We start from the raw sequence: 20,217 nt of genomic DNA, 5'->3' as shown, positions 1-20,217 counted from the left end.
TCCAATTGCTCGACCTAGAACTTCTAGTACTATGTTGAATAACAGTGGTAAAGTGGGTATCCTTGTTATCTTCCAGGTATTAGAGAATGGGCTTTCAGTGTTTCCTCATTCAGTATGATATTGGCTGTGAGTTTGTCACATATGGCTTTTAGTGTGTTGAAGTATGTTCCTTCTATACCCAGTTTTATTAGGGTTTTTATTGTGAAAGGATGTTGAATTTTATCACATGCCTTTTCAGCATCAATTGAAATGATCAAATGGTTTTTGTTCTCCATTATGTTGATATAATGTATCACATTGTTTGATTTGCATATGTGGAAACATCCTTGAATCCCTGGGATAAGTCCGACTTAGTCATAAATTATTTTTCAATGTATTGTTGAATTTGATATGGTAATGTAGAGTTGAAAATTTTTGCATCAATATTTATCAGAGATATTGGCCTGTAGTTTTTTTTTTTAATAGAGTTTAAGTTGTAGGGTACATATGCAGAATGTGCAGTTTTGTTACATAAGTATGCATGTGCCATGGTGGTTTGCTGCACCCATCAACCCATCATCTACATTAGGTATTTCTCCTAATGCTATCCCTCCCCTAGTCTCCCACCCCCCAACAGGCCCCAGTGTGTGATATTCCCCTCCCTGTGTCCATGAGTTCTCATTGTTCAGCTCCCACTTATGAATGAGAACATGTGGTGTTTGGTTTTCTGTTCTTGTGTTAGTTTGCTGAGAATGATGGTCTCCAGCATCATCCATGTCCCTGCAAAGAACATGAACTCATCCTTTTTATGGCTGCATAGTATTCCATGGTGTATATGTGACACATTTTCTTTATCCAGTCTATCATTGATGGGCATTTGGGCTGGTTCCAAGTCTTTGCTGTTGTGAAAAGTGCCAAAATAAACATATGTGTGCGTGTGTCTTTATAGTAGAATGATTTATAATCCTTTGGGTATATACCCAGTAATGGGATTGCAGGGTCAAATGGTATTTCTAGTTCTAGATCCTTGAGGAATCACCACACTGTCTTCCACAATGGTTGAACTAATTAACACTCCCAGCAACAGTGTACAAGCTTTCCTATTTCTCCACATCCTCTCCAGCATCTGTCTGGAGCACAAGGTTCATCTCCTTAGACAAATGTGGAAAGGCTGATAGCAGCATGGGTTGGGGAAGGGATGTTGCCACTACTAGAGATGGGGAAACTGTATCTTCTGGCAAAAATGTTTCATCAGTGTTTACAAACTCAGTGTCTCCAGCTTCATCAGGGTTCACCCACATGTCCCCATTCCAAGTTGCAGGCTCCCATTCTTTTCCAATCAATGACCTCACTTTAACAACAGACACCTCATGAGGCTGTGCATGCACCTTTCATTGCAGGTCAGCCACTTGCATGATAAGAGCTTTGTCTGTTTTTCCATAGTTTCAGCTCTTTCTTTATAGGAGATAACTCTCTTACTCAGGGCAGTCTTAGCAGATTTGAGGCTCAGTATCTGCTTCTGAATCCAGGACAGAGAAGCCTTGAATTTATCATTTACTTTCATCACTTTGTCCATTAAACTTAGGAGCAACTAACCAGCTTCATTATGTTCCATGGTTCTCCACAAATGGTCAAAGTTATTATGCACAGAATCACTAAACTCCTTGCCTCTCATAAGGAATGAATCAGGAGTATCAAATGCATTTATTTTGCATAACTCTCTAAACAGTTCATGCCAAGGACTATCAGTGTTCTTCATACTATTAGAAGTAGAGTCCTTAGCATTTTTGGGGTCTAATCATATTAATCAGCCAACTCCAGAAACCTCAAAACCAAAAAAGAACTCCATCCTTAATATTCTGTTCCTTTAGAACCACTCCTAGTACCAAAATCTGTATGTCAGGGTTCTCTAGAGGGACAGAACTAATAGGATGGATATGCATATGAAGGGGAGTTTATAAAGGAGTATTAAATTCACACAATCACAAGGTTCCACAACAGGCCATCTGCAAGCTGAGCAGCAAGGAAGCCAGTCAAACTTCCAAAGCTGAAAAACTTAAAGTCTGATGTTCAAGGGCAGGAAGCACCCAGCACAGGAGAAAGATGTAGGCTGGGAGCCTAGGCCAGTCTAATCTTTTAACATTTTTCTGCCTGCTTTATACTTAGGCCATTCTGGCAGCAGCTGATTAGATGGTATCCACCAGAATAACAGTGGGTCTGCCTTTCCCAGCTCACTGACTCAAATGTTAATCCCCCTCAACAACACCCTCACAGCCACACCCAGGATCAATACTTTGCATCCTTCAGTCCAATCAAGTTGACAGTCAGTGTTAACCATCACAATAAGTATAGCTATTCCTGCTCTTTTTTGGTTTCCATTAGCATGGAATATCTTCTTCTACTTCTTTATTCTCATTCTACGTGTGTCTTTGCAAGTGAAGTAGGCAATAGGCAACAGATCATCGGGTTTTGTTTTTTTTTTTGTTTGTTTGTTTTTTTGAGACAGAGTTTCACTCTTGTTGCCCAGGCTAGAGTGCAGTGGTGCAATCTTGGCTCACTGCAACCTCCACCTTCCAGTTTCAAGCGATTCTCCTGCCTCAGCCTCTGGAGTACCTGGGATTACAGGCACCCGCCACCACACCTGGCTAATTTTTGTATTTTTAGTAGAGAGAAGGTTTCACCATGTTGGCCAGGCTGGTCTCGAACTCCTGACCTCGTGATCCACCAGCCTCGGCCTTCCGAAGTGCTGGGATTTCAGGCGTGAGCCACCACGCCTGGCCTGGGTCTTTCATTTTTTTATTTTTTTGAGATGGAGTCTCACTGTGTCGCCCAGGCTGGAGTGCAGTGGTGCGATCTCCACCCACCAAAAGCTCCACCTCCTGGGTTCACGCCATTCTCCTGCCTCAGCCTCCCAAGTAGCTGGGACTACAGGCACCTGCCACCACACCCGGCTAATTTTTTGTATTTTTAGTAGAGATAGGGTTTCACCATGTTAGCTAGGATGGTCTTGATCTCCTGACCTCGTGATCTGCCTGCCTTGGCCTCCCAAAGTGCTGGGATTACAGGCATAAGCCACCACGCTCAGCCTGGTTCTTTTTTTTTTTTTTTTTTTAATCCATTCAGGCACTCCTTCTTTTGATTGGATAGTTTAGTCCATTTACATTCAATGTTACTAATAAGTAAGGACCTACTCCTGCATTTTGTTATTTTTTTTTCTGGTTGTTTTGTAGTCTTTTCTTTTCTTCCTTAGATTATTACTGTCTTCCTTTTACTGAAATTGATTTTCTCTGATGGTACAATTTAATTTCTTGTTCTTTAACTTTTTGTGTATCCATTGTATTTTTTTTGATTTAAGCTTACTATGAGGCTTGCTAGTACTAGCTTATAACTCATTATTTTAAATTGATGACTACTTAACACTAATTGCATAAACAAAGAAGCAAAAAGAAAACTAATAAAAACTCTACACTTTATCTCCCCACTTTGTAACTTTTGTTGTTTCTCTTAATGTCTTAGTATACTATCTATGTCTTGAATAATTGTTATAGTTCTTATTTTTTATTGGTAATATCCTGTGTTTTTCTGTATACCTCATATTACTAGTGAGTTTTGTAATATCAGACACTTTCTTATTGCTCAATAACATCCTTTTCTTTCAGATTGAACAACTCCCTTTAGCATTTCTTGTAGGACAGGTCTGATGTTGGTGAAATCTCTCAGCTTTTGTTTCTTTGGGAAAGTTTGTATTTCTCCTTCATGCTTGAAGGATATTTTTACTGGAGATACTAATTTGGGTAAAAGCATTTTTCTTTCCTTCAGCACTTTAAATATGTCATGCCACTCTCTCTTAGCCTATAAGATTTCCAATGAAAAGATTTCCACTGAAAAGTCTGCTGACTGATGTATTGGAGCTCTACTGTACATTGTTTCTTTTCTCTTGCTTCTTTTAGGATTCTTTCTTTATCTTTGTCCTTTGGGAGTTTGATTATTAAGTACCTTGAGGTAGTATTGTTTGGACTAAATCTTCTTGGTGTTCTGTAATCTTCTTGTACTTGAATTTGATATTTTTCTCTAGGTTTGGAAAGTTCTTAAATATTATCCCTTTAAATAAATTTTCTACTCCTATCTCTTTCTCTACCTCCTCTTTAAGGCCAATAACTCAGATGTGCCTCTTTGAAGCTATTTTCTAGATTTAGTAAGCATGCTTCATTCTTTGGCATTACTTTTTCCTGTGTCTCCTCTGGCTGTGTATTTTCAAATAATCTGTCTTCAAACTCGCTCATTCTTCCATTTGATCAGTTCTGCTATTAAAAGATTCTGCTACATTCTTCAGTATGTCAATTACATTTTTCTTCAACTCTAGAATTTCTGCTAGATCCCTTTTAATTATTTCAACCTCTTTGTTAAATTTATCTGATAGAATTCTGAATTCCTTCTCTGTGTTAACTTGAATTTATTTGAGCTTTCTCAAAACAGTTATTTTTTATTCTCTGTCTCCACAGTCATATATCTCTTTCTCCAGGATTCGTCCCTGGCATCTTATATAGTTCATTTGGTGAGGCCATGTTTTCCTGGATGGTCTTGATGCTTGTGGATGTTTGTCAGTGTCTGGGCTTTGAAGAGTTAGGTATTTATTTTAGTCTTCACAGTCTGGGCTTGTTTGTGCCCATATTTCTTTGGAAGGCTTTTCTGGTACTCCAAGGAATTTGGGCCTCAGCCCCAATAATGCTGTGATTTTTTAATACTCCAAGGTACCATCTTGATGGTCACGGATTAGATCCAGAAGAACTATCTGGATTGCCAGGAATATAATCTTGTTCTTTCCCCTTACTCTCTCCCAAACAAATGAAGTATGTCTTTCTCTGTGCTGAGCCACCTGGAGCTAGGGGTGAGGTGACACAACTACCACCGTAGCTACCACCACAGGGATTGCACTGAGTTAGACCTGAAGCCAGAATAGCACTGAGTCTTGACCAAGGTCCACTGTAACCACTACCTGGCGACTATCTATGTTCACTTCAGGGCCTAGGGCTCTACAGTCAATAGGTGGTGAAGCCAGTCTGATTTCTGTTCTTCCTTTCAGGGCAACAAGTTCGCTCAGGTCCTGGGTGGGTCCAGAGATGCTGTCTGGGAGCCAGGGATTAGGATCAGAAATCTTAGAAATTTACCTGGTGTTCTATTCTACTGAGGCTAAGCTAGCCTTCAACCCACAGGACAAAATCCCTCCCACTATTCCCTCCCTTTCCAAAGGCAAAGGAGCCTCTCTCAATAGCCACCACCACTACCAGCCCATGGGGAGTTCTTCCAGGCCACTGCCAATATTCACTTAAAGTCCAAGGGCTATTCAGTCAGCTTGTAGTGAATGCCAGGCCTGAGACTTACTCTTCAGTGCAATGGGCTCCTGGTCTAGGGCAGGTCCAGAAATACTGTCCAAAAGCTTAGGCCTGGACTCAGGGATCCCAACAGCCCACTAAGTGCTCTGCCTCACCGGGGTCAAGCTGTACTTCAGGTACAAGACAAAGTCCTCTTTGCTTTTCCCTCTGCTTTTCTCAAGCAGGAGTCTTTCGCCATAGCCACCACAGCTGGGAATATGCTGTGTCTCACCTAAAACCAGGACATCTCCAGTCTTATCCAAGGCCCACAACATACCGCCTAAGTATCACCCTTGGTTATTGAGGTCCCAAGGGCTCTTTAGTCAGCAGGTGATGAATCCTGCCAGGACTGCCTTCAGGGAAGCAGTTTCCCTTCTAGTCCAGGGTATATCTAGAAATGTAGTATGGGAGCTAGGGCCTGAAATATAGGGCTCAAGACTCTGCTTGTGTCCTATCCTATTGTGCTGACCTGGTATTGAAGATGCAAAATGAAGCCATCTTTACTTCTCACTCTCCTCTTCTCAGGGAGAAGGAAGGAGTCACTTTCATTGCTGTGAGCTGAGCTTCCTGGGGATGGAGGAGGGGAGGTACAAGCACTCCCTTAGCCGCCTGGCTGGTATCTCCTTGGATCACATGCCACTCTAGTCCACCTGCTCTAAGCCCAGCCTAGCACTAAGACTTGCCTAGGAATTGTAGCCCTTGTGTCCTAGACTGCCTTTCAAGTTTTCCTAGGACCCCAGAGCCCTTTAGCCCACAGTGGTGAGGCTTGCCAAGAAACTCAAGTTCCAACTGCTGGGATGGGCAATTTCCCTCTGGATAGGGTTTATCCAAATACTCTCTCCATGGGGCAGCCACCAGCTGAGTTCAACATGATTTTGCTTTCCACTATGACAAGGCAGCACTGAGTTCAATGCCAAGTCCCTTAGTCATTGTGCTTGCCCTCTTCCAAATACACAGATTCTCTCTCCACAATCGGGGAGGTAAGGCATTGATGATTGATGATTGAAGACTGTCTTTCCTACCCTCTTCAGTGCCTCTTTTAGTGATATGAAGCTAAAACCAGATATTGTGATTGCTTACCTGATTTTTGGTTCTTATGATGATGTTTTTGTGTGTAGTTGTTAAAGTTTGGTTGTTTCTGCAGTGAGGACAATCAGTGGAGAGTTCTATTCAGCCATCTTGCTCTGTCACTTTCTAAATACCCTGATGAATTGATGCTAAAATCTTCAACAAAACACTAGTAAACCAAATTCAACAATATATCAAAAAAAAATAATTTATCATGACTAAGTGGGATTTATCCCAGAGATGCAAGGATGGTTCAACATGTGCAAATCAATCAATGTGAAACATCATATATATTACATGAAGAAAAAAGCAAATAATCATTTCAATTGATGCTGAAAAAGCATTTGATGAAATTCAACTTCCCTTCACAATAAAAAAACCTTAAAAAACTGAGTATAGATGGAACATAACACAATAAAATCCATATATGACAGACTTACAGTTAGTATCATACGGAACAGGAAAAACTGAAAGCCTATCCTCCAGTACCTGGAACTGGAAAAGCATATCCACTTTTACCACTGTTATTCAACATAGTACTGGAAGTCCTAGCTAGAGCATTCGGATAAGCAAAGAAAAAAAGAGCATTCAAACTGAAAAGGAAGAAGTCAAGTTATTTTTGTTTGCAACTGATATGCTCTTATATTTGGAAAAACCTAAAGACTCCACAAAAACATTCTTAGAACTAATAAACAAATTTAATAAGTTTGCAGAATACAAAATTAACATACAAAAATCTGTAGCATTTGTATGTGCCAATAGCAAACAATCTGAAAAGAAATTAAGAAAGTAATTTCATTTACAATAGCTACAAATAAAATAATATACCTAGGGATAAACTTAATCAAAGAAGTAAAAGATCTCTACAACACAAACCATAAAACATTGATGCAAGAAATTGAAGAGGACTCAAAAAACGGAAAGATATTGCATGTTCACGGATTTGAAGAATCAACATTTTTAACTGTCCATACTCCCTAAAGAAACTTACAGATTCAATAGACTCTCTATCAAAATATCAAGGACATTCTTCACAGAAATAGAAAAAATAATCCTAAAATTTATATGAAACAACAAAAGATCCAAAAGAAACCAAGCTATCCTGAGTGAAAAGAACAAAACTGGAGGAACCACATTACCTGACTGCAAATTATACTACAGAGCTATATAACCAAAACAGCATGGTACTGGCATAAAAACATACACAGAGACCAATGGAAGAGAATAGAGAACCTAGCAATAAGTGTATACATCTCCTGTGAACCCATTTTCAGCAAAGGTGTCAAGAATATACATTGGGGAAAGGACAGTCCCTTTAATAAATGGTCCTGGAAAAACTGGATATCCATATGCAGAAGAATGAAATTAGACCCCTACACTTGTTCTATATAAAAATCAGATCAAAATGGATTAAGATTTAAATTTAAAACCTCAAGCTATAAAACTACTAAGAGAAAACATTGGGGAAATTATCAAGGACATTGGACTGAGCAAAGATTTATTGAGTAATACACCACAGGCACAGGCACTATAGTCAATAATTGTACATTTTAAAATAACTAAAAGAATGTAATTGGATTGTTTGAAACAAAAAATGATAAATGCTTGAGAAGATGGATACCCAGTTTTTCAAGAGGTGACTATTACACATCACATGCTTGTATCAAAGTATCTCGTGTTCCCCATAAATATACATACCTGTTCTATACCTACAAAAATTAAAAAATAAATTTAAAAAAATAAAATAAAATGGACACTGAGCATGGAAAATCCCTGAGCAAACAAATTAACTGGGCCTTAAAAATAGCCTTAACCTTACTTAAACTACAAACATAAGTGAAAAGTTAACTTGGGTAATTTCTGGCAAATGCTTATGCTAGAAAAAAAGCTTAAGCTCAGCCAACTGAAAGAGTTAAAATATGCTATTCTGCCATATTGAATGTTTAATCTAAAGACACTAGAAAAAAAGCAGGGTTTGATCATAACGCTGTTCCTTAAAAGCAGAATATGAAACTCCCATGTAAAAGACACACTCTCTATACTAGAAGGAAAGGCAATATCCTTGTATTTAGGATGAGAAGTTGAAACCAAGAGAATTCTGTACAGACCTTGTTAAAATAGTTTTATCTTTTAAGCCTCTCCAAATAATTTAGCTACTTCTTCACTGCCAATTGTTCTTTGTTTAATCCACTATACGAGTAACTAATTCTAAACACTTCTTTGGGTCTTCATTTCTTTACATGGCTCTCATGCCATGTAAAACATCCTATGTGTCTTTCCTCTTAATCTTTCTTATGTCAATTTTTGCTCCCAGCAAGGACTCTAAAAGGATGGAGGTAGAAGTTTTTCTGCCCTGACTCAGTCATAAGCAGTGAAATAAAGTATGATTACATGACTAGAGACTTTCCAACAAGGTAAACTAAAAAAGGCAATCTTGTAACTGCTAAAGTAATTTCTTTACTTTGCTTCCATAGTTGCCTTATAAATACTTGCCTCTGATGCTTTGTCATCCTAATGCTGAACCTCCTTGGGTTTGGTGCTTCCCAATTCATGTTTTCTTCCTCAAATAAACTCTAAACTCTAAACATCCATTGTGCCACAGATTTGTGTGTGTGTGTGTGTGTGTATATATGTTGTGTGTGTATATATATATAGTGTGTATGTATATATTTATATATGCATATACATATATGTATATACATATGCATATATACATGTATATGTATATGTATATATGTATATATGTATATATGTGTATATGTATATACACACACACATATATGAATACATACATACAAGTAGACCTCATTTTATTGCACTTCACTTTATTGTACTTTACAGACTTTGTGTACTTACAGATTGAAGGTTTGTGGCAACCCTGTGTAGAGCAAGTTTATCAGTTTCATCTTTCCAACAGCATGTGCCCACTTCAAGGCTCTGTGTCACACTTTGGTTATTATCACAATATTTCAAACGTTTTCATTATTATTATACCTGTTGTGGTGATCTGCAACCAGTGATCACTGGCGTTACTATTGGAATTGTTTCGGTGCACCACAAACAGAAACTTTAAAAATGTGTGTGTTCCCACTGCTCTACTCACCAGTTATTCCCCTGCTATTCTCCCTCTCCTTGGGCAACCATATTTTCTAGGACACAACAATATTGAAATTAGGATAGTTAATAAGTCTATAATGACCTCCAAGTGCTCAAGTGAAAGAAAAAGTTGCAAATCCCCTACTTTAAATCAAAAGCTAGATATGATTAAGTTTAGTGAGGAAGGCATGTAAAGCCGAGATAGGCCTCATATGGCTGTTACTAACTTGTGAATGAAAAAGAAAAGTTCTTGAAGGAAATTAGAAGTGCTACTCCAGTGAACACATCAATGATGAGAAAGTGAGACATCCTAATCACTAATAGCAAGAAAGTTTTTGTGGTCTTTTATTACTAACATTTTAGTGGAGACAGCTTTAGTAACAGTGGAAAGTTTAGTGATAGATCAAAGCAGCCACAACTTTCCCTGAAGCCCAACCCTAATCCAGAACAAGGCCATAGCTTTTTTCAATTCTATGAAGGCTGAGAGTGGTGAGGAAGCTGCAGAAGAAAACTTGGAAGTTAGCAGAGATTGGTTCATGACGTTTAAGAAAAGAAGTTGTATCTATAACAGAAAAGTGCAAGATGAAGCAGCAAGTGCTGATGTAGAAGCTGCAGCAAGTTATCACTAAGATAATTGATGAATGTGGCTGCACTACACAACAGATTTTCAATGTAGAAGAAACAGCCTCGTATTGGAAAAGATGCCATCTAGGACTTTCATAGGTTGAGAGAAGTCAATGCCTGGCTTCAAAGCTTCAAAGGACAAGCTGACTCTCTTGTTAGGGGCTAATGTAGTTGGCAACTTTAAATTGAATCCAACATTTGTTTACTATTTTGAAAATCCTACGACCCCTCTTAAAAATTATACTAAATGTACTCAGCCTATGGTCTATAAATGGAGCAACAAAGCCTGTATGACAGCACATCTGTGTACAGCATGGTTTAATGAATATTTGAAGCTCACTGTTAAGACATACGATTCAGAAAAAATATATATCTTTCAAAATATTACTGGTCATTGACCATGTACCTGGTCACCTGAGAGCTCTAATGGAGACGTACAGGGAAATTAATGTTGTTTTCATATCTATTAACACAACATGCATTCTGTAGCCCATGGATCAAGAAATAATTTCAACTCTCAATTTTCATTACTTAACAAATATATTTTGTGAAGTTATAGCTGACATAGATAGTAGTAATTCCCCTGATAAATCTGGGCAAAGTAAATTGAAAACCTTCTGAAAAAAACTTATCCATCTAGGTGCCTTTAAGAACATTTGTGATTCATGGGAGGAGGTCAAAATATCAACTTTAACTGCAGCTTGGAAGAAGTTGATTCCAACCTCCATAGATGACTTTGAGGGATTGAAGACACAAGTGGAGGAAGTAACTGGAGATGTGACAGAAATAGCAAGAGAACTAGAATTGTAACTAGAGCCCGAAGAAGTGACAGAATTGCTGCATCTCATTAGAAAACTTGAATGGATGAGGAGTTGCTTCTTATGGATGAGCAAAGAAAGTGGTTTCTTGAGATGAAATCTACTCCCAGTGAAGATGGTATGAACATGTGGCAACAACAACCCAGGGTTTAGAATATTACATCAACTTAGTTGATAAAGTAGTGGCAGGGTTTGAGAGGACTGACTACCATTTTTTTTAAAACTGGGTAAAATAATACGAAATAGCATCTCATGATACAGATAAATATTTTGTAATGGAAGAGCAAGGCAATGCATCAAACTTCACTGTCATTTTATTTTAACAATTTGCCACAGCCACCCTGACCCTCAGTGACCACCACCCCAGTCAGCAGCCATTGACATTGAGGCAAGACTCTCCACCAGCAAAAAGATTACAATTTGCTGATGGCTCAGACGATTATTAACTTGTTTCAGCAATAAAGTGTTTTTAAATTAAGGTATGTAATTTTGTTTTTAGACATAATGCTATTGCACACTTAGTAGACTACAGTATAGTGTGAACGTAAGTTCCATGTTGCACTGGGAAACCAAAGTTTTGTGTACTCACTTACTGCAATATTCACTTAATTGCAGTGGTCTGGCACAAACCTGCAATATCTTTAGGTATGCCTGTGGTGGGAGATAGGAGTCATGGAGACAGGGGAAACATATTTAAAATGTCAAAAGCTGTACACTAAAAAAAGAACCCAGGAATTCTAACTAGAAGAAAAACGCTTAAAAATATTATTGGTTTCTAGAGCTTTATGTTTCTACTGTGGATTTTATCTTCTGTGCCAAAAAAAGAAAAAAAAAAAAAAACTAAAAAAACTAAAGCCAACTGGGAGAGGTATCAAGAAGAAAGCCCATGAAGCCTTCCAAGACAGAGAAGACAAAAGCAATCTGACAGGACTGTGCTTGCTAAGGTGTGACTGTGCAGTATCTGTGGCTTTTTCTGACCTCCTCTCACCCCTGCACCCAACACCCATCCTCAAACTCACATCAGATGATTCAGGCATGTCTTAGCAAACTCTTCAACAATAGCATGTATTAATTTTACATTCAAGTTTAGTTTTGTTGCACCATCTCATTTGTGGAAATAATTAGCTCCCTCAGCTTTATTTTTTTCTTCCTTTAAGGGGGAACAACGAAAAGTAGAGGGAGCAAAGAGACCAAGGGGTGAGTGAGGCAACTGAAAACTGTTCTTGGACCTGCGGTGCTGTAGAGCAGGTATGTTCACTTTCTTTTAAATGCAACTTAGTCCCTAACTCAAGACTTGGTTTCTGATTAAGAGTGGCAACTGAGGAATGGGCAGGAAGGGCAGGGTGCCTGCTGCCTGGCCTGCAGGAGTCTGTGGCTGAAGCTGAGCTTCCCCACTTGAACCAATGACAGCTGAGCAGTGACAGCCAGGCATGCTGCGTCCCCCTGGATGTGCTGCTCCCCAAACATCAACTCAGGGCAGCAGTGATTGGCCTGGAAAGAGCCATGGTGGGCGCCTGCATGGCTACCTCTATCAGGCCCTGCAGCAGGCCCAAAAATGCAGAAAGCAAGACCATCGCTGTCAAGGAGCTTCTAGGCAATCACAACCTGAAGAGAGAGGTTTTTTTCTATCTTTCTAGTAGTCACACTTTGGAAAGCTTCAGAGTAAGATCTGTATACACTTCTATTAGAAATAAAATTAGTCCCTATCTGGCTGATCCTTATTACTTAAAAATAACTATATAGTCCAAACTCTGTGCGTGTATGTGTGTGTTTTATGCATATATATATATATATATATCTATGTACATATAAAATATGATCTTTCATAAGTAGAGAAGAGAAGTCAATGCCTGGCTTCAAAGCTTCAAGGGACAAGTGAACTCTTTTGTTAAGAGCTAATTATATATAACATACCAATATATAAATGTGAATGTATATACTCATACATATGTCTAGTTCAGCAAGTAATCATTTTACAACAAAATAATTAAAAAATAAAGACAAGTAAAGATAAAAATGACTAATTCTTAATTGCATATCTAGAAAGGCTCATCCTTAACATTTTGCTCAAATTCTTACACTTTTTTCATGAAAGGCTAATAAGCCAAGCATGTTATCATGCACCAGGAGTAATAGCTACTCTAGAGGCTGAGGCAGGAAGATCGCTTGAGGCCATCCACTACACTCCAGATGTAGGCAACTCCATCTCTGAAAATATTTAAAAGCCAAATAGTAATATGTTAGGATTTGCATACCATAAGTCTCCGTCAAATCTATTCTTCCAGAGCAACCATAGAAAATATGTAACAAATGAATGTGGCTGTGTTCCAATAAAACTTTATTTACAAAAGTAGGCAGTGGGATAAATTTGGCCCATCTCTTGTTTGCTGACCCCTGGATTAGGTAAAGTTAATGGAACAATATGCAAGGGATTATTACCAGCCCAGGTACCTTACAAGTTAGTGGATCAGTTCCAGGCTCTCAATCTAAGTGTCTACTTGTAAGGTGATTTGGATCAAACAACATATAAAAATTCTCATCAGAGCAGAGATACCAACAAAAAATGCATTTACTCTGTATATCAGTCAAGTGAATTTCTGCCTGGATTCCTGAGCAATGAATTGACATGTCTGCTCAATTAATTGTCTAACTCCCAACAGCATAGCGCTGCCCACAGCTCCTACATAAGCCATAGAGTAACACGTGGCGATGGAACATAATCAGCAGTAACGAGGAAGAACCTGGTCTGGCTAGGGGGACACCTGCCCAGATCTGCAGGCCCCTGTGAGTGAGCAAGAAAGCCTAACATTTGGATGTATGTCATGATGACTCCGGCTAGTCCTAGTGGGGTGGACAATGATGAAGTTATAAATACAGATTTTGCAGAGATATTTCTGCTTGCATTTGCTAGATACGGCCTGTTCACCTCAAACACAGATTAAGGAACAGCACTGTTATCATGGATGTAGCATGCCTACACACTGAAGAGATAAGCGCTTGCAGGCACTGCCATCATGTGGCTATGTTTGGTAATTTATTTGGTAATATACGAATGATCGAATTTTCCTGTGGAAAGTGATATCAATATAGAATACATAGATATCAATATAGAATTTATGGAAATTTATTGACGGCAATATAGAGTTTATAGAAATTCATAATAAATTATAAATTATGGCTAAATCAAATTTATTTTTCAAATATTTGAAATAAATTTTATATATAAAGTTTACTATATTAATATTTATTGTAAATATAAACTTTATCTATGTATTATTTATTAAATATTGATTAAATGTGTTATAAAGAATGGTATTAATATAAATATTTATTATAAAATGAATTTTGGTAATATATTAATTATAAAATAAATAAACATATATTTGAAATATAAAATAAATTCATAATAAAATTTAAGTTATAATAAAGTTGAAATCCAGCTATATAAATAAATCAAATTCATACATTGAGAACACTGTATGCATTTTCTAACATAAACATGGCTATGATGGAGGTTTTTTAAAGGTTAATTGAAATGATGAAAGAAATGGTAAGGTCTTAGGTTCCCATGGGGATAATGTGTTTTTATCTGGTTTCTCTCTCCAAGAAGGAAAGACTTGGATGTGTATAGTTTATTTGGGAAATGGTGACAGGAAGCCAGGGAAAGGGAGAGTAACACACAGACAAAGCTAAAAAGGCGAATTAATGAGTTGGTTACTATTGTGAGCAACTGGAGATCAATCCCAAAGTGGATATTCTGAAGAATTCTATAGAGTGCATTTCATAATTGTCTCTTTGAGGGACAATGTGGAGTATTTATTTAACAACCCAGTTTCCATTGGTTGAGAGTTCCCCTCAGAGACTTTAGCTCCTCTGAATTTATAAGCTGTGCTTGGGCAAAAGAGGCAGCCTTACATAGCCTGAACAAAAACCTGAGTAAGTAAAGGAGAAAGACTCTCAACAGAGGACATAGCAGCTGCTGGAACTGTCTGCTATGGCTGCACTGCTAAATGGATTTGAGAATAGAAGCAAGTGGCAGAACGAGCAGATATGAGTTTTGGCAATAACTTAGGCTGAGGATTTGGGGAGTGTGGTAGACTAATCTGAATAATCTATGCAGACAAAGATTTGTGCTGAAAAAAATGTAAAATTTTGGATTTAAAAATGTTTAATATTTTTAAAAGCAGTATTAAAAATGGACTAATTTGTCATGAATGATCTTAAAGACCAAATTCCAAGGGAAGGTGGCAGACCAAAGAGTTAAGTGGAGTATTGAAGCTGTTTTTTTCCTAATAGCATTTGCCAACCAAGGGAATGAACCTTCAGGGATTTTTGTTTGTTTTGCTTTTTATTTTATTTATTTATTTTTATTATACTTTAAGTTCTGAGATACATGTGCAGAACGTGCAGGTTTGTTACATAGGTATACATGTGCCATGGTGGCAACCTTCAGTTTTGAAGGCATTTATGAAGGAAGCAGACAGAGGTCAAAGACAGAGCTTGTCTAAAGTAAAGAGTCTAGTAGGAGGCCTCCTTTAGATGTTAAAAGACTAAATAAGTAATTCTTAATTCTTGCTGCACTTAAACATCAACTGGGGTTCTCCTTAAAAATCCTTATACTCGAGCTCTGACCCATCACCAGAGACTGATTTAGTAAGTCTAGAGTTGAGGCTGAGTGTGAGTGTTTTAAAGGCTCGCCCCACCTCCAGGTGGTTCCAGTTACAGTCAAGGATGCTATTCAGAGCAACTGTGAACTAGAACTAGCAGGGCAAGCAGGTTTAGGCTTGGCTAGCTGGAATAATTTCAGTGGGCTCTGAGGCAGAGGAATTGTTCTTACTTTCTGGTATTTGGCCTTTGGGTGAGTAGGGCAGATGGATAGTGGCCCAGAGTGTGAGAGCCAACAGAGAAAGTGGTGGGGCGTGGGCTCCAGGTTGGTTAGTTTGCATATGAAAGGCACACTTGCAAGAGGATCCCTTAGTATCTCTAAAAACTGGCTAGCCCTGGGAGGATCAGTCTCTTCAGGATCAGCAAAGCCCCAAGATGTCTAAAGCTTTAAATAGGGAAACTAGAAAATGTGTTAATTATGGGGTTGCATATCTTGGATGGTCCATGAAGTCAAGGCAAGAGCTTAGCACAAAACATCCAGAATAGTCAAAGTGACCTGAGAATGAAGAACAAAGCTGGAGGCATCACACTTCCTGATTTGAAAATGTATTACAAATTTACAGTAATTAAGACAGTATGGAACTGGCATAAAGACAGACATACAGACCAATGAAACAGAATAGAGAGCCCAATAAAAAAGAATAGAGAACCCAGAAATAAAATATTTGGAAAATATATTGAAAAGGCACTCAATATCACTAATAATCAGAGAAATGCAAATCAAAACCACAGTGACACATCACCTCACACCTGTTAGGATGGCTATTATTTAAAAAAAAAAAAAAAAAAAAAAAATAGGCCAGGCACAGTGGCTCATGCCTGTAATCCTAGCTCCTGGAGAGGCCGAGGTGGACAGATCTCTTGAGTCCAGGAGTTCAAGACCAGCCTGCATAACATAGCAAAACCCTATCTCTACTAAAAATACAAAAATTAACTGGGTGTGGTGGTTTGCATCTATAGTCCCACCTACTCAGGAGGATGAGGTGGGAGGATCACCTGAGTCTGGGGAGATCAAGGCTGTGGTGAGCCCAGATCATGCCACTGCACTCCAGTCTGGGTGACAGAGTGAGATCCCATCCAAAAAAAAAAAAAAAAAAAAAACTTTAAAAAATAACGGTGTTGATTGTAGAAATTGGAACCCTTGTACACTGTTGATTAGAATGTACAAGGGTGTGGCTACTATGCAAAACACTATGAAGGTTCCTCAAAAAATTAAAAATATTACTACCACACGATCCAGCAATATCACCTCTAGGTATATATTCAGAAGAAGAAAAACCAGGACCCTGGAGAGATATCTGCACTCCCAAGTTCATTATTCACAATAATCATTATTCACAATAGTCATTATTCACAATAGTCAAGATATGGAAATAACACAAATATCCAAAAATGGATAAAAATGTGTGTGAATATTATTTAGCTTTTAAAAAGAAGAATGTTCTGTCATTTGAAACAATAGGGATAAACCTGAAGACATTATGCTAAACAAATAAAGCCAGTTACAGACGACAAGTACTGCATGGCCTCACTTATATGTGGAATCTAAAATTGTGAAACTCATAAAAGTAGAGAATAGAATGGTGGTTGCCAAGAGTTGAGGGAAGGGAAAATTGGGAGTGGTTATTCAATGGGTATAAAGTTTCAGTATCATACACTTAAAAATTTGTTAAGAGGCTAGATCTCATGTTATATGTTGCTACAAAACAAACAAAGAGGTACAAGGAAACTTCTGGAGGGGTGGATATATCTATTGCATTGATTGTGGTGATGATTTTATAAGTATATGCATACACTGAAACCTATCAAATTGTATATAATAAATATGTGCAGTTGTTATATATCAATTTCACCTCAATGAAGTTGTTTTAAAAATAAATAAATATTCCTGTTTGCAGCTAGGTCAAAATGGGGAAATTGATACTTAAAATAAAAGCCATTACTTACAAAACTGTACTATGGTTCACAAAATAGATGAACTGTACTAAATCACAGCCTGCAAGACAAACTAAGTTCAAACTCTTTTTAATACCATATTTAATTATGAAGTATTACAAAGTCTTCAAATTATTTTTAAATGGTTCATCAAAGAAAGTGTGCAGAGAGAAACTGTGCCAAAATATTAACCAATTTTTAATTTTGATCAAAGTTATGTGGGTATTCATTGCTGTATTCTTTCTACTTATCTGGATGTTTAAAATGTTTCAATTTAAAATGTTGAGAGGAAAAAAGATCTGTCCTACCGCACAAAGACATTCTTGTAATGTTGTTAAAATATTATAAATGGGCCTGGCATGGTGGCTCATTCCTGTAATACCAGCACTTTGAGAGGCTGAGGTGGGAGGATCGCTTGAGTCCAGGAATTCGAGGCTGCAGTGAGCTATGATTGCTGCACTGCACTCCAGCCTAGGTGACAGAGGAAAACCTTGTCTCTGGAAAAAAAACCAATGAAACAGAATAGAGACCCCAATAAAACATAATAGAGAACCCAGAAATAAAATATTTTGAAAATATATTGAAAAGGCACTCAATATCACTAATAATCAGATAAAATAATCAGAAAGAAACAGTACAATTGAGATCTTGGCAATAAGAAATTGCTTGAATGCATTTGGTACATTGGTGCAGCAACTGAGTGGATTCAGTCTGTCAGTCTACAAATATCTACTGAGGAAATTATCTGCGTCACATACTATTCTAATCCCCAAGGATGTGTAGTAATAAAGACAGAGAAGGTTTCAGCTCTCAGGGAGCCCATATTCTACACAGGGCAGAGCCAACACAAGCAAACAAATAAGTGAACAAGATCATTTCAGAGGATGAGTGACTTATGGCATGGGAAATGACAAGTGGCAGAGGAGACTCTTTAGACTGAGGACAAAGAAAGGCCATGCTAAGGTGGTGGTATTTGGGCTGAGGATTGCATGAAAACAAGAAACCAACCAAAGGAAGACTTTTCAAATCCTCCTATCCTCACAAAAGGAAATTCAAGTGCAAAAGCACCAATGCCAATATGAGAAATGCTGAACAGCATTAAAAACATGATACGTCATAGCATAGAAAAATTCTTGCAATATGCTGTTTTGTGTAAAGAGTGGTATAAAACCACTTCTAATCTACAATGGGATACAATGATTCTAAGAAGTATATACACACATAGGATGACGGGAGGAGCCAAGATAGCTAAATAGGAACAGCTCCGGTCTACAGCTCCCAGTGTAAGCGACGCAGAAGACGGGTGATTTCTGCATTTCCATCTGAGGTACCGGGTTCATCTCACTAGGGAGTGCCAGACAGTGGGCGCAGGACAGTGGGTGCAGCGCACCGTGCGCGAGCCAAAGCAGGGCGAGGCATTGCCTCACTCGGGAAGCACAAGGGGTCAGGGAGTTCCCTTTCCTAGTCAAAGAAAGGGGTAACGGACGGCACCTGGAAAATCGGGTCACTCCCACCCTAATACTGCGCTTTTCCGACTGGCTTAAAGAACGGCGCACCAGGGGATTATATCCCGCACCTGGCTTGGAGGGTCCTACGCCCAGGGAGTCTCACTGATTGCTAGCACAGCAGTCTGAGATCAAACTGCAAGGTGGCAGCCAGGCTGGGGGAGGGGCGCACGCCACTGCCAAGGCTTGCTTAGGTAAACAAAGCAGCCAGGAAGCTCGAACTGGGTGGAGCCCACCACAGCTCAAGGAGGCCTGCCTGCCTCTGTAGGCTCCACCTCTGGGGGCAGGGCACAGACAAACAAAAAGACAGCAGTAACCTCTGCAGACTTAAATGTCCCTGTCTGACAGCTTTGAAGAGAGCAGTGGTTCTCCCAGCACGCAGCTGGAGATCTGAGAATGGGCAGACTGCCTCCTCAAGTGGGTCCCTGACCCGTGACCCCTGAGCAGCTTAACTGGGAGGCACCCCCCAGTAGAGGCAGACTGACACCTCACAGGGCTGGGTACTCCTCTGAGACAAAACTTCCAGAGGAACGATCAGACAGCAGCATTCGTGGTTCACGAAAATCCGCTGTTCTGCAGCCACCGCTGCTGGTACCCAGGCAAACAGGGTCTGGAGTGGACCTCTAGCAAACTCCAACACACCTGCAGCTGAGGGTCCTGTCTGTTAGAAGGAAAACTAACAAACAGAAAGGACATCCACACCAAAAACCCAACTGTACATCACCATCGTCAAAGACCAAAAGTAGATAAAACCACAAAGATAGGGAAAAAACAGAGCAGAAAAACTGGAAACTCTAAAAAGCAGAGCGCCTCTCCTCCTCCAAAGGAACGCAGCTCCTCACCAGCAACGGAACAAAGCTGGACGGAGAATGACTTTGACGAGCTGAGAGAAGAAGGCTTCAGACGATCAAACTACTCCGAGCTATAGGAGGAAATTCAAACCAAAGGCAAAGAAGTTGAAAACTTTGAAAAAAATTTAGATGAATGTATAACTAGAATAACCAACACAGACAAGTGCTTAAAGGAGCTCATGGAGCTGAAAGCCAAGGCTCGAGAACTACCTGAAGAATGCAGAAGCCTTAGGAGCTATGTGATCAACTGGAAGAAAGGGTATCAGTGATGGAAGATGAAATGAATGAAATGAAGCGAGAAAGG

The sequence above is a fragment of the Pongo pygmaeus genome, chromosome 1 (genome assembly GCF_028885625.2).
Source record: "Pongo pygmaeus isolate AG05252 chromosome 1, NHGRI_mPonPyg2-v2.0_pri, whole genome shotgun sequence".
Taxonomy (NCBI): Eukaryota; Metazoa; Chordata; class Mammalia; order Primates; family Hominidae; genus Pongo; species Pongo pygmaeus.
This window is presented reverse-complemented; position numbering follows the sequence as displayed.